The 15,593-nt window shown below is 40.3% G+C and overlaps 1 long non-coding RNA gene across 1 annotated transcript; it reads left to right on the top strand.

The window, feature by feature from the left end:
- Nucleotides 1–7,543: 7,543 nt before the first annotated feature.
- On the top strand, nucleotides 7,544–11,238 carry LOC120504724. The gene is made up of 3 exons (XR_005628095.1): nucleotides 7,544–7,634; nucleotides 10,621–10,754; nucleotides 11,110–11,238. It is a non-coding gene; the product is annotated as an uncharacterized LOC120504724 (long non-coding RNA).
- Nucleotides 11,239–15,593: the final 4,355 nt, after the last annotated feature.

Below are 15,593 nucleotides of genomic sequence, written 5' to 3'. Positions count from 1 at the left end.
TTTCAGTTGCTTCTCAGAGGTATGTGTATCTAGAATATATTCTTCATTGGCCTGCATTGATGGGAGAGAAAGCAAAGTCTAGGAGTGGAAATATAATCAAAGGGAAAGATTTCCAATAGCATTTCATGGTACTTTTTTATTTTGTAAAAGTGTAGTAAATACTCCTTAGGAGCAAATGTCTCATTCTCCTGGCTGTGGGGTTCGCAACTGTGTAATTTTCCACAGCCTTCACTGACCAGAGACTAGGAACAAGGTAGATCCATCAGATGAGGCACTGTTGTCCTAGTCAATGTGAATCCATGTTCTTTGGAAATGCATAATATTTAGGTTGGAATCTTTAAAAAATAAATTTAGAGTCTTAGAGAATTCAGATAACCATAATTGTCAAATTTTTACATTGTGTTTAGACTTAGCTTGCTCAAAAAAAGTATTCAAAATTAGTTTCCTTCCTTTTTAAAATTTGTGCTTAAAAACAGAACCTTCTTATTATCCATGTAGAGGAGAAAAATAATAAGGTAAAGGTGTTGAAACTGTGGTAGATTTTTTCAGCTTCCATATTAATTTTCTTTGAAATAACAAAAAAACCCCAAACAAACAAACAAAAAAAAACCCAAAAAACCCTCCCAAAACAATAAAAACCTAAACAAAGTAATGACTAGGACTTGCAGTACTACATAAAAGTAAATTGATTTGCAATTTGTGCTGATATTTTTGGTTTTTTCTGTGAACGTGGTGCTATGATTTCGGGCTGCTTTTTTCATAGTTCTTTTCAGAGGTTTGTCACATTCAAGATTGTAATAGATTCAAGATAGGTCTCATTTCTCACTAATTCAAGATAATTCTCATTTCTCACTAATTGAGACTCCTAATGACTCTTAAGTGAAGACAGATGATTGTGAGTCAGCATTGATTTACCTGATACTTTCTTTCAAATAACCACATTTAGTGTGATTATTTTGTGTCCTTGTATAAAAGTGAGTGTGGGAGATAGGCTTTGGTTATCATGGTTGATTGTTAGCTAGCTACTTCAATGTAGCATGACATGAGATGGCTTCTCCTTTTATCAGGGGGATTAATTTTGAAGCTGAATTTTGTCTCTGTTTTCTGTCCCTGGAAACTTTTTTTGCAAGTCACATTGGAAAACACAATATTTTTTTTGTGGTACAATAAAAGAAGTCCCATAGAGACAGATGTGCTGGTAGCTTTTTATTAAAAAAAAATAAAAAATATCCCAACAACTCCACAAATTATTAGCTGGCAAGAGGTTTGCCCCTGAAAACTTGGCAGATTCAGAAGGAAAAGGCAAATGCAGTGTAATCAATGGAAAAGTATTTGTTTATCACTTTATAGTAGATATATTTATTGTTTATGCAGACAGAGAGCAAAATCTAAATGGTATGTGGTGTAAGATACATTAAAAGCATTCTCTTTACCATTTTTTGCTTTTAAACCAAAATGACATATTTATTCTGTTGGTTTGCTCCTGTCTGGTACTCCAGATTGCACTGTCCTTTCCTTGCCTTGTGATTAACTTGTCTGGATTTGCTAATTCCATTACATCTTTCCATCCATACTGTGGCACTGATGCTTTCTATGAGACTTCTTTCATGATTTTTTCATGATCATATCCTGCTTTCTTACATCTGTGGTAAATAGCACTGAGATGTGGCTGATTCATGTTCTAATATACACCTCCCAGCCAGCAGCCAAGCCCCACACACCACTCACTTCTCCACCAGTGGGATCAGGAAGAGACTCAGAAGGGTAAAAGCCAGAAAACTTGTTGGTTGAAATGAACAGTTTAATAGGGAAAGCAAAGGCCACACACATGAGCAAAGAAAAACAAGGAATTAATTGCTTCCCACGGTCAGGCAGGTGTTCAACCATTACCAGGACAGCAGGACCCCATCATGTGCAATGGTTACTTGGGAAGACAAACACCATCACTCCAAATGTCCCCTTGTTCTTCCTTCTTCCCCTGCTTGATATACTGAACATAATGTCATCTGATCTGGAATATCCCTTTGGTTGGTTTAGGTCACCTCTCCCAGCTGTGTCTCTTCCCAGCCTCCCACACACAACCAGCACAGCATCTATGACTGTATTAATTCAGGGATAGATGTTTATGTGACTGGGAGGAATGTGCTCTGAGCTCAGAATGAGTTTTTAGGACCTGGTAGATTTAATGCAGTAGCTCCAAACAGGACAGCCCTGACCAACTAGGTTGTTTTTTTTTTTTTTTTTTTTTTTTTTTTTCTTGGGTTTTTTTTTTTTTTTTCCCTTTTCCTTTAAATTAACCTCTGTATTGCATCCTAGAATGTAGAACAGTGCAAGAGCAATTTAACATTTTCCCTTTATCTTGGTGCCTTGACCGTCTGCTTGAGAGGTAAGCCCATCCTGCCTTTTGTTCAGACACTATGGTAGCTCAGTGACTCGGCTTCCTTTCATAGCTGCAGTTAGCTTGAAAATGAAACAGGCAGGGTACAGTTAATATTTAGGACATCTGTGCTAAGGAGAGACCTTTTCCCTAGAGGTACCAAGGAAGAATTATGTTGTAGAGCTTTGGAATACACGTAAATAAATTTCCAGGTCTCGGGTTTAGTCAGAGATGCTACAACTCATGAACACAGGAGCAATAGCATTTCCTCCTGTCATCTTTACACTCATTATTCTCATGAGTAAAGGCAAAGCACAACACTTGATGTGCATGTTTATTCTCTTTTAATTTAGGATAATATTAACCAGCACTCGATGCGTTTGTTGAGACAAACCGATCATTAGTCACTAAAAGGGAGCTGGAAAATAGTAGTAGTAGAAACATTTGCTTCCTCAGCCCACTCTAAGATTGCCTCCCACGTTAAAACTGATTGAAAAAAAGGAGTCTGATATCTGTTGGGCACCAGTTGAAATGTACAGCTTGTGTGACTCCTCTGAGAGAGCACGTGGGACACTGTGGCATTGCAGCTGGAGTTAGAGCCCTGCTTGGCAGTGTTTATCAGGGGTTACTATCTCACCCTGAAGAAAGGTAGAAAGGTCACCAAGTCATTAGGGTGAATTTTTTGCTCCAAAAACTTGATTTTGAATTACTGCTCCAGATCAAGTGACTTAGATGTGTAAATATTTTTGGTTCATTTCTGTTGTCAGCCTCTCATTTGGTCTTTGACCTAGTTTGATTTTTTTTTTCTTGAGCATAGCAATGGCTGTAGTCAGAGGGAAATTTTGAATGCTGTCTCATTGGTTTTTTCCTTTCTTTTTGATTAAATACTTTCCCTGATGGGTTTTATTTCTCTTGGCAATTATTAAAATCCATGTTCTCTCTTTCCCTTATCTCCCTGGCTATATGCATCAGTGGAGTGCTTAGTTTTCCTGCACTGTCTATGGTGACACACCCTGGTGCTGCTTCGTCTCTCCTTGAGAGATGATCTTTTGCACTTTCTTTCTCTGTTTATCTAATGTCCCTGGAAGATGTGAAGGGAACAAGTCCTTAAGAAGGCATTTTTTTCTCTGTTTGAACTCATTGTTTCTAATATCCACACTGTTTGTTTATTTGTTTTCTATTTTTTTTTCTTCCCATCTATGTATAACATTACTATTTCTTCTGTGCCATGGAGCTGGGGCACTTGGACAAACATTGGATTTGGAAAGAAATTCAAGCTATCTGCTCTTTTCTGACCTCTCACTCCTAGGGAAGCACACGTAGATCAAATAGATCTGTACTTTTTAGGTAAGGTGTGAAACAACTACATAATTTCAAGTGGGACATAGCAGAAATGGCAGGACAAATGCATCTTTAGGACCCTGAGATCAGCTCAGTTGGTCAGAGCATGTTGCTAATAAAGCCAAGGTTGCATGTTTTACTCCCATATGGGCCATTCACTTTAGAGTTGGACTTGATAATGTTTGTGGGTCTCTTCCAACTCAGAATATTCCATGATTTCAGTTTAAAGACCCTACTGAGAGGTAAAGTTTATATATTCTGAAGTGGCCAATAAGCAGACTATTTGGGAGTTACAAAAACCAACATTCATCTGTCCCTTTAAAACAGAAAAAAACCTTGGCAGTTAACTCCCCTACATATTGCCTCCAGGAACAAACAGGGAAAAAGCTAAAGAGCTGTCTGGACAGGGACATTCACAGTGGGAAAAAACTTGTGTGCCATATGTCCCCCTTCCATCTGTGTATGCTCTCTTCTGGGTCGTGACATCTGGTTCTGCTTGATATCTGGCTCTGATTCCTGTATTTTTAAAGTAAACGGGACTTAATTCTCCTCAGAGACTGAAGAGAATAGACCACATGCTGACTTTTAAAAGAAAAGCCAAGTTTTTCATAAAAATATGTTTCCTCATCCTAGATCTGAATGGCTTGATACACATATGCATTTAAATGAGCCAAAGATGTGCCAGCACCGTCTGCTGTCACTTTTAAAAAGCTGCTAACTTTGGCATGTTTGACATTTTTGGAGGGTTGGACCATAAAGTTTGTTGGGTACTGAAATTAGAAGATGAATTGGCTTATTATTAAGAAAGGATCACATCTAAGAGAGCAGGCAGCTGAGGATGGGAAAAGATTGGGTGGGTGTTTCAGGGTGGGGGTTAGTGAGCCATAGAAGCTGGCTGTGGGGATCCTGAAAGCCCTGGAGCCATGAGCCACACCAGCCTTGTGCTGTGCAGTGCCTCCACCTAGTGATGCCTGAGACTGAAGCTCTCCCCTTCCAATAAAAGCCACACTGTTTACATGAGATCATAATGAAGTTCTGCTGCTAATAATGCCAAGCCACAGCATTAAATAAAAAAAGCACACCAAGAGGGAGCAAAAAAAGGAAGGTATTTGACAACTGCTGTTCTGAATGATACTGTAATTATTTTTAGTGCTTCTTCTGTCATTTGTAAGAACTAGCAGGGAATTTAGTAGAAAATGAGAGTTTTGGCCTTTGAGTCTGTGCAACTGTTAATCCAAAGCATCAGAGCTGACTGGGATATGGGGAGTAGTAGAGCTCTGCAGAGCTGTGTTTCTTACTTGGCCTCCAGCATATGTCAATTAGATCTAATCGAGCAACTCTTGCCTTGGTTATTCCAAGAAGAAGACTGTGATTGGAGACCACTTCATCTGGCATCAGCATTCAGCAGATCTGCTGTGCATAATGGCTGGAGGATCATTACTGGCCATGTGCTACCCAGGCAACTGAGAGTCCTAGTCCTATTTACTTGACATAGTGATAGATGAGGAATTTGTGCCTAATTTAATTATCTGGTCCCCTGAGCTGGGAATAAACTGATCCAGTAGTTCCATGGTGAGAAAATCTTAGAGTCTTGGATGCTGAAATGTTTATAGGAAGCCAGATAACAAATGGACAGTAGGCCCCTGGAGTCCATGAAGAAGAGCTGTCTCAAGGCTGCCATCAGAGAGGAGTAGTCAGTGCATCATGAAGATCATCTGAAATGAAACATCACAGCATTCTCAGGAGCAGAAAGCACTGGCTGCCTGAAATGACCAATCCTCAGTTCCCAATCCTTACCTTGGATAGTGTGGTCAGATCCCAAGGGGCTTGCAAACTCTTTTTCCTAATGATATGTAGTGCTTTTTGTTTTTTACCCCCTAGTTAATAATCTATAGCCACAGGGTTTGTAAGCTGAAGACAATTTGCAAAACAAAAGTATCAGGTTGTTTCAAAGTCTATCTAGGACCTTTGTCTGTTAAAATATTATTGTTGTTGTTAATATTGATATCAATATAAGTGCAGCCAAATCAAAAATTCTGCCATGGTTATGGCTCAGGGAAAATGATTCTGAGTTCCAGAACTAATGGTGAGGATGAGACTGCAGAAAGTGGTATCTCAAAAATGTGCCCATGCACCCTCAAAAATGCAGGGCTGCCATGACTGAATTTTTCTGTCCCAGTTATGGGAGGCTGTGAGCAGTTGCTGGTATCTTTGGATAGGCTAAGAGTTATGGAAGAGAATGGCTTAGTGGGTTTGGTGAGGCTTCAGGAGTCTGCGAGTCAGGCCATGCATTTTTTTCCCCATTCTTCATTTTATCTCTTTTCCTTGAAACCCACCAAAAAGATTGCCTCTACCTGGCCTCATACTCAGCATCACACAGCTGTGTCTCTCAAAAAAACAACCACCTTACTCATATATTTGCACTTGTAAATTACAACAGCTCCTAGCTGGGATTGGCCTAGAGCACTTGAGACATTTCTCTCAAGGATGTGAATAATACAGGACGGTGGCTATTTCCATTTCTAGAGTAGGTGGATAGTAGGAGATGGTCTTCCATAGGAAATGAAATGAGAATTCTTGGTCACATTGTAATGGGAGTTAAGTCAAAGTACATATTTTGCAAAACAAAACATGTCATTTTAAAAAATAGCCACATGACTTCTTTGGTAGCTAAATACCATTTCAACTGAGTAAGATGCTAATTGGAAAAAAAACCAGAATTCTTGTACTGCTTTGCAAAAATTTGACCTGGACTTGGCAGCATTATGAAGTCTTTGTGGCCTGGCCTGGTGAAGAAGAGAGGAGGTGAGGAAGAATCAAGACAGATTATGATCATATGTTGCATTTTGAGCTACTTGTGGGACACGTGAAGCAGGAAAGTGCCATTTTATCTTTGTACCTACCCCTGGAGGAGGTGAGGAAGAATCAAGACAGCAGCACTGTACATAATTACTGATTATGATCATATGTTGCATTTTGAGCTACTTGTGGGACACGTGAAGCAGGAAAGTGCCATTTTATCTTTGTACCTACCCCTCTCTAACCACAAATGTACTGAATATGGACATATTCATTGCTCTTGGCTTTTTTATTTGAAGATAGCTCAAATCAGCCTGATGATCTTCTGATTTCCTGAGTGGGGCCACCTCCTGGATCACCATGTTCCTTTACAAGCCCCAGTGTAGCGGAAATTCCCTTGCCTTACATGTAGAAAGGATTTTATTCTTCCACTAAAAGCTCCTGGTTTGGTGTCAGCAAAGTATTTTCCAGCTGTGAGTGCAGAGGTGGGCCTTTTGAGGTGAGCTGTAGTAGGAATGACTTTTGACCTACAGTGAAGAGACGCACCTGTATTTCATACAGGAGTGGAGGATATATCCACCTGAAGGTGATCATAAAACCCTAAGTGAGGAAACCAAGGCTTTTGTCATGTAATGAAGTTTAGTTACAGATGCTGTGAGTCCCCACTTTCCTCCAGCTAGGGGTATGCAAGGGCTGGAGGGAGATTTGCCAGCTGCAATAGCTCCAGCTGACCTATTCCTCCAGCCACGAGCTGTCTCACAGCCAAAGGACAGAGTTTGCTTCCAAGGGCTGATGGGAAAAACAGAAACAACAAACACTGGAGGAAAGCATGAGAAATGCTGTGCAGAGTCAGGCCCAGCTAACCCAGCCTGGCATTCTGCCTCCAGCCGTGGTGAAAGGAGTTCCTGAAAATCAGACTGGCATCTCATCAGCTGCCCCAAGCTGCTGGGCTGGCTCTCACATTGGAAGCTCCACTGACAGAGGACACTGCACACATAGGAAGTCCATATGGGCTCCTGCAGAGACCAGGTTTTGAATGGGAATAAATAGACAAAACATGAACAGGCTCAGGACATTCCTGGTGGTGAGAGCCTTTGAAGGCTAGGGCAGTACTGAGGTAGGGTTACAGTGTGTGTTAGATTTTATTTTACTCTTTGTTTTTCTTAATAGTCCTTATCTCAGAAGAAGGACTTAGTTAGATGGTCTGAAGCAGCACAGCTGCTCTCACATTTCTATGGCTTGAACTATGAAAGCAATCCAAGGATGGAGCTATTCCATCAAAGTTTGCTGCCACTGTTGGCAAGCGTTCTTTTTAGTCTATTTTTTAATGTGTCATTTATTGATAGCTTAATTTATAAATGGCAAGTATTGGAAGGAATAATCTTGTCTCAATTTTAGACTCATCAAAATTCAGCATTGTCTACTTTTGTCTATCACTGCCTGTTTCTTTGTGTCAACAACATTTGTTGTCATTGTCCATTATGTTGCCACAAGAAACTCCACAGATGCTTTTCATCCTTCTATAAATTTGACATTTTGCCATGATTTCGGTAATTCCAACTAGATGTTTGTTGTTTCAAGATCTGGTATTTCCGTTGTTTATTGCAGTAAATTTATTTGTCTTTTCAAGATGTAATGGACCATCTGAAGGGACTTAGTGAAAATCACCTTGAAATATTTTGCAAGCACAGGTTCTGTTTTTGTTGTCACTATTCTATCGTCTTAGTCTTTGGAACAGAAATATTTATTTTGTTTTGATGCAAATGATACCGGTTCCTGTTGGACTTTACATTTTGACCTAAACTTCTGGGTTCTTCATCCTTCTCATTAATTTACCCAGAATTTCAGTCAGTAGAAGTTAACTGCTTCTTTCCAGACTTTGTTTGACTCAAATGATCAAACCAGAAGAAATAGGTAGAATATTTTTAATAAGAAGACTAACTCAAAGACTTCAATATCTCCCACCTATTTTTTCAAGGTTCTATAATGTAGCAATTGCTTTACAGATATGTTTTCTTCATTGGCTTGTGAGTCAGGGGGTTGCTGTTCTACTTATGACTACTTTTAAATTGTGTCTTTCCAGCCTTTAGCATATGAATTCATAGAAAAAGGGTGCTAGTTATATAGAGAGATAAAATCAATTTTCTGGTTATATTTTTATGAGAGACTGCCTTTTCTGCTGAGCTCTTAAAATTCAAACTGTGGCTATCCAAAGGTCAGATCTGACACCTGAGGTTTTTCTGGGGCAGAGAACCAGCTTGACAGAAACATTTTGCTGATTTGCCAGTATTGATAAGCTTTGTGATAACAGCAGGACGAGGGTCTGTGGAAAGATTCTCCACACAAGCACTCTCATTCACAAAATTTCTGATTGTGTGAAAAAAATAGTACAAATTAATTTGTATGAACACAGTATTGCTTCTGTGATATCCTGTGGAGGTAGAAAAGTGCCTATGGACAATTTCTTTGCATGAATTTAGGTACACTCACAACTCTCAGAGGGAGAGGGTTGGGCCAGTCTGATTAGTGGCAGAAGTTGAGGGCCTCTAAGAAACCCAGAAAGACTTCTACTTTCTTATTTGGCTACTCTTGATTAATCCTTACTGTTGAATTTAGAGGTAATTAATGGGAAATACTTACTTCCACCCCCAGTCATGATGTAAGCTGGCCATCTGCCTTCTGAGAATAAGCAGAAACAGCAGAAACAGCTCTGATGATACAAAAAATCTGAATGCATGCTGCACCCCCGCTCAATTCTTCATTCTCTTACTGGCCTTGTGGTTAGAGCAGTCATTAGGAAACTGGTGACCTCCCTTGCCCTGAAGAAGAATGTCTCCCCCAGCTTCTCCTAGGACACTTTCTGCTTCTTCTGAGGCACCTGGCAGAACTTGTACTTGGTAGTACAGATTTGGTTCTTGGAAGCAAATGTGTGAGAGCCCAACCCACTTAAAAGGAGTCAGAGCCTCAGAATATAAATTACTTATAATGTCCATCCCATAAATGGCTGGAGCCAAATTCACTCTTGGCTGTTCTATGTTTTCCTCATGACTTATACATTCCAAACAAGTAGCATCCCAGTTTCAGAGTACAGGATGGAGTGTTCTTCCTCAGATGTAGAAGTCCTTACAAACCTTAGAAATTGGGTCTTCTGGTTTCTGGTTAATTTTCTGACTGAAAGCCTTGTCTGGGCATTGTGGATTGTTCTCAGTCTGAGCTGTAAATCACTTTTCTTTTATGAGTCTTGGTACTGTCTGGGAGTGCAGTGTCTGACCCAACCAACTCCATGTCACCCACCTGTCCTGTGACATCTGCAGCAGTGTGGGAATGTTTGCACTGAGGCTGCTGAAGCAGTACAGAGCACCCTTGGCCTGGCCTAGCCTATGGTCCATATGTTACCTAGTGTGCAATTCTGTAGTGTCCCCTGAGGATGTCAGGCAATTTTTTAAGATACAAGAGCCTCAAGATCCTCACTAGCTAATCAGTGCTCTGGACAGAGGGTGTGACCCTCATTTGTGCCATTATCCGACCCAGCATTCAGGGTTGCCTGTGCTTGCTTGGGAGTCCAGTACACAGTGCACATTTACTCTGGAATCAAGAGTATGTGAAGGCTTACCTGCTGTGATTTGTCAGTCTTTCCAGGATGAATATTCACTGAACTCATATGCATTTTTTCCATTTCCTTCATAATTTCTATTACTTACTTCTACATTAGGGATGTTTATGTACCCTGAGAGATACCAACACATCCACACTAGATGACAAAACAAAGTGTACTTGAATTTTCCTTCTTTTACACTTACTTGCTTCAGCTGCTCTTTTGTAAATAGAAAGGAGGTGAAATATAGTTTCTCCTTCACACTGAGGTATAGTTTCCACAGCAGTGAAAGGACCTAGAAGTGCCCAAATCTGCTGCTTTTTCATGCACATTTTTTCCCCCAAATCCTCTGCTTTAATGCAAACAGATCCTGCAGTTGAGGCAGTGGCCCTGCCAAGCTGTGCAATGTGTCTGCAGTCTAGACTTTGCCTCTGTGGAACAGCAGTTCCTTCTTATCTCACTGGCAATTTGAGCACAAGGCAGGTTTCATTTTCTTTTGCACTCACAGGGTACAGAGTGACCAGTTAGCAAAAGCCAGGAGGTGAAGGGACAAGAACTGAGGTGACGCCTGTGACAGAAGACCATGGATCCAGAGAAGTGCTGCTTGAGCAGCATGACCACTGGCCCTAATGTGCAGCCTAGGTGAGTGAACTGAGGTTTCAGCAGAGCTGTGTGGTCCTGTGGGACTTAAGTGGCTAGTAAGAAACACCAAGGAAAAGACTGCCAGGAAACCTGTTTCCCAAAAGGGCTTTGACACAGCACTAGAAGTGGGATTTGGAATGGGAAACTGTCTGTTGGTATAAAAGATTAAATTTCTTTCCTTAGAAATGCAAAATCTTGCTACTTTGCATTTGTTCAAAATTCATCTTTTTAATTGTCCCCTATCTGGAGAAGAATTTTTTGCATATATCTGCATTACTCTATATTTCTGTACACACAGAATGCCACAAAGAATGGAAATTTGTTGTTGTGAGCCTTTTTTTTTTTCCTTCCCTAGATGTTTTTTCTGCTCCAAAGTAAGAACAGAGGGGAGGAAATGAGCAAACCTTTCCCAAAAGCACAACTTGAGACCTTACAGGAACAAGTCTCCAGACTGCAGGAATTCCAGGTTTCATGGGAAAAAAATTTTCTCTTTTGGCTCTTAGCAGAACTATTAATCACCATTCTTGTGAGATTAAATTGAATAACTGACAAAACCAAAAAAGGAATATAAATTCAAGTGAGAGTTGCCTACACTTTTGCATTTCTTCTGTTTCACTGTTTATGTAAGAAAATAAGAGCCATCATACCAGCTTGCACAACTTCCCCCACCCACAACCCCCAGGTCTTTATCCTGTTGCTAACCAAGAGCACAAGCCATCAATAATGGGTGAAGAAGAGGATGATAAACTCTGCCAGTATTAGCCACAGGGGATGGACAGCCTCAGTTTAAAGCAGCTTTTCCAACAGCACCTTAAATAGTGATCAGTGTGTTTCTCCTTGAGTCACACCTCTTGAAACCAACTGTGCATTCACTTTACTAAAAACTTCACACAGCAATTAGTTTTGGGTTTTACTTACGTGAAAGAGTAGTGTTTTCTGCTTTAACTGTATGTCTGATCATTTCCCTGTTTCCTTTCTCATGAGAGGTACTGAAAATAGGTTCCAGTGTAATTTTTCCTGATGCTGAAAGTCCTCTCCTTTCTTAGCCACAGAGCGACAGACAATTTGGTTTATTCTTGTAGCAAAGCCCTCTTTGCCTCTGATACCCTTACTGCTCTTTTTAATAACTTATTTTCATGCTATAATATGTTTTTCGTCAGTGGAGACCAGAATCACACCCAGTGCTCAAGATAAGGATGTGTTGCATCAGTATAATAACATTTCCTGTTTTGTTCTCTGTTCTTTTGCTAGTAACTCTTCATAATCTCTTTGCCCTCTTGGTAGCTTCTGAACATCAGGCTTTTTTGCAGAGAACATCCAAAATTACCTCAAGATGTCCTTTCCGTGTCCTTTTCCAGCGAAAGATGATCACTTTGTATGTGTTTGTAGGATTATTTCTCTGGGAATAGGGCTTTGTTTAGTTCAACAGCTGAAAGAAACCAAATAAAGCTGGAGGACACCTGATCTCAGCATTTCCCATGAAAATGTATCTACTGTTCCAAAACAATCATTCTGCTACAGAACTGACTGGCATTTCAGTTTCACAGGATCTAGGAAAATTCCAGTGTTTGGGCCTCATCCTGGAGCCTCAGTCCTGGACTGGTGTGTTTGGAGGGGACAGGTGGAGAGTACGACTGTTGGGTTCTGGCATGTGAGGCTGAGATGTGGTGCAGGAGGACAGAGAGGGGCACCTGCTCGTGTCACACAGTGCAGAGCACACTCTTCGCTGCTGATGTGGGAGGTCTCAGACAAGCTTGTTTCTGCAGGCTGTCAGCTGCAGGGGATAACTTCAGGAAGTTTGGCCTGTGTCATAGACCCTGTGAGCAGTTGGGCAGGAGTGCTGGAAACCTTCAGCTCTTTGAAAGCACTGGGTCCTCAGAAGCTGCTAGCAGCCTGCAAACTCTGCTGCTGGCTGTGGAGATGAGGTGGAACACAGATGCTTACAATTGACATTTTTGGATATGAAACAGCCAAGAACTAATCTCCATATCTGGCTGAACACACGCTGAGTACTCGTATTTCTAGTGTAGGCATTGATCAGCTCTGGGTTAACCTCCTCATGGAGGAGGCAGGAGCTTGGGATCCACTGCCTCAGAGAACTGCCTCACAGGAGTCATGGACCCAAAATCTGAAGAATAAATGACTTTAAACAATGTTTATGTTGTTTATGTTTTGTCTTATGTTGACTCCATCATTCAGCATTGTTTTCTTGTAGAATTGTGGATTGTCTATATTATAATGTCTACATCCTATGGGGGAAGCACACGGGGTAGAGTTTCTACTGTCTTGCCTGAAATGTGTGCTTCTTACTGGCACAACAAATTTTTGAACGAAGACTCACAGATATGTGAAGAAGTCCTGGTGAAGACCTGCCTGTGTTTACAACAGGCCATAGTTACACATAGATTCCTTTCCATGTAGAATCCTACAGAAATTAGGATTTTGGCATGGTTGACAATGGGAAAGTGAGTAATTGATACACCAAGACCATGTTATGTGGTGGTAGTAGGCATGGTGACTGTGGATAAGAATAAATAGCTCACTTTATATTGATGGCAAAAGAAGATTGGCTCCTGAAACAGCTCATCTGCCAGGAAGACTTGCAGGAAATCACGTGGAAAACTGTAAGAAGGTTTTTGATAAAGAAAGGATTCTTGGTTAGTGAGGGAAGGCAAAACAGATTATGCTGAGTTTCTATTTTCATGATAGAGAAACAAGCCTTAAATCTGGGGTGATAGGTGCTAAAAGGCACTCTTTGGTATCTCTACAGTTTACAGAGGTAGGCAACAGTCTATATTCTCAGAATTTCTTAAAGCTGGCCAAACTGGGTGCATAGAGTACAGTTAACAGCCCATTTTCTGACATAGTCTATTCTAATTTCCATGTGAATAGCTGCCAAAAGCCAGACCTGGAGAAAGTTTTCAAGTTTGTAGCCCTCCCTGTTTTGACAGGTGCTTTAAGTTCTAAGAATTAAGTGCTCTAAGAATTTCCGAACTCTAGCAGAGGAGTCTTTGGTGTTTGGACGCCTGGTGCTTCAATATACAAAACCTAACAAATACGCCGATTTTTTTATTATAGAAAAAATTACTTGGGTGATATTTCATTTTTACGAGAAGACTTGTTTTTCTTTCCAAAATACTTTAAACTTTCAGGGAATGCAATATCTAGGTTGCAGCCAGATCTGATAAATGCAGTTAGATATTAAAGAGAAAAACAGTTCTTCCAAAAACCCAGTCCATAACCTAGAGAAAAAAAAAAAAGATATTTTCCTAAGTAGTGGTATTGTAATTTTTTTTAAAAATAACTGAAGCTCTGCTTTTGAATGCTGTCAGTATGTCATGACCCTCTTTTATCAGTAAGACATTAACTCCTGGTAATTCACATACATAAAGGAACAAACAAGACTGTTTAGTAGATGTCTTTATAAACAATATAATTTGTCAAGAAATTATCTTCAGCTACTTTCCAGAGAATTGAAATTCATTTTAGTTGTGTAAATCAATAACAATTGTGTCTTATGCATCCGAGTTATGATTTCCAGAATGTCACGTATTTGTAGATATGTCTTCCTAGGAAATTGTGTAGAAAAATTCTTCTTTGTTCTCTTGGATGAGGTCAGATAAGAACAACAATGATGTGCTAAATAATTGTTTCCTCAGCAAAGGAAAATGGAGTGGATGCTGCATGGAAGGAAGTGCTTCCCATGCACTCTGGGGGAGTGTTGGCTGTAAGGACCTGGGAGGTCTGGCATGAGTCTGTGATGCTGCACCAAGAACTGACCTCTTTAACTTAAAATTTGGAAGATTTCACTTATGGACATCTTGTTTCTGCCCTGAAGTTATTTGGACACAAGAGTGATGGTTACTTCAGAGTTGTGTGTAAACTTTGGATAGGCTTTTGTGTATAAACTTATGATAGGCTCCTTGCCCAAAGATAATTGCCTGTTCAGACTTGTCATCACCTCTGTACTGTAAGGCATTCTGGCATCTAAGGACAGGACCACCTGTGGGAATGGAAGATTCTGGAGCCTCAGAAAAGTGTTTTAATTTCTGTAAGAGCAACAGATGTGCTGCGCAGATCCTTTCTGTGGTAGGGTTTTTGGTCTTCCCATGGGATCCTGCTGGTGGCCTGGTGACATTCAGACATTCAGAACAGCTGCTGTTATTTTCATTCTGGCTGGCTGTATCCAGACCCTGTGGGATGGCAGTGCAGCTGCTTTTGTTTTGGGGCAAGGCATGAAGCAGAGAAATTTAGAATTTCTTTAGAAAAGGAAACAGGTTTTAAGACACAAAGGCTTTGTTAGTGATGTTATGATTTTTGTTTGAATATTGTCCTTGCTCTGACAAGATCTAACTATCATTGTTAGATCTTTTATAAACTGGTTGTGATCAAATGGAATACCAAGTAATGTACCAATGTGCAAGCCAAAGGAAATACTTACTTGCCATCCACATAAAAAAGCACAGATATGATTCTGGTTACTTTAGCCAATTACTTCAATCAACATAGTCACTTTTATTTTACGTCCTCTGAACTGCAATACATTATCTGGCAACTACAGTGGATTTGAAAACCTTATAAGATGCTTAATACTTCTGGCTTGGTGGGATGAAAGAGCAAGATGAATAGGATAAAAATATTGATGGCTTTTTAAAAATCAAATCCTTATTAATCCTTTGCTGTCTACATGCATGCCCTCACTTACTGCTGTGTGGGAGCCTGCAATGCCAGTCGACCTTGCCTGGCCACCACGGCCCCACCAAGCTGCTCTGTTACCCTCTCAATAGGACAGGGGAAGGAAATACTACAAAAAGTTCATGGGTTGAGAAAAGGACAGGT

The sequence above is a fragment of the Passer montanus genome, unplaced genomic scaffold, assembly GCF_014805655.1.
Source record: "Passer montanus isolate IOZ18808 unplaced genomic scaffold, ASM1480565v1 scaffold3, whole genome shotgun sequence".
Taxonomy (NCBI): domain Eukaryota; kingdom Metazoa; phylum Chordata; class Aves; order Passeriformes; family Passeridae; genus Passer; species Passer montanus.
This window is presented reverse-complemented; position numbering and strand designations above follow the sequence as displayed.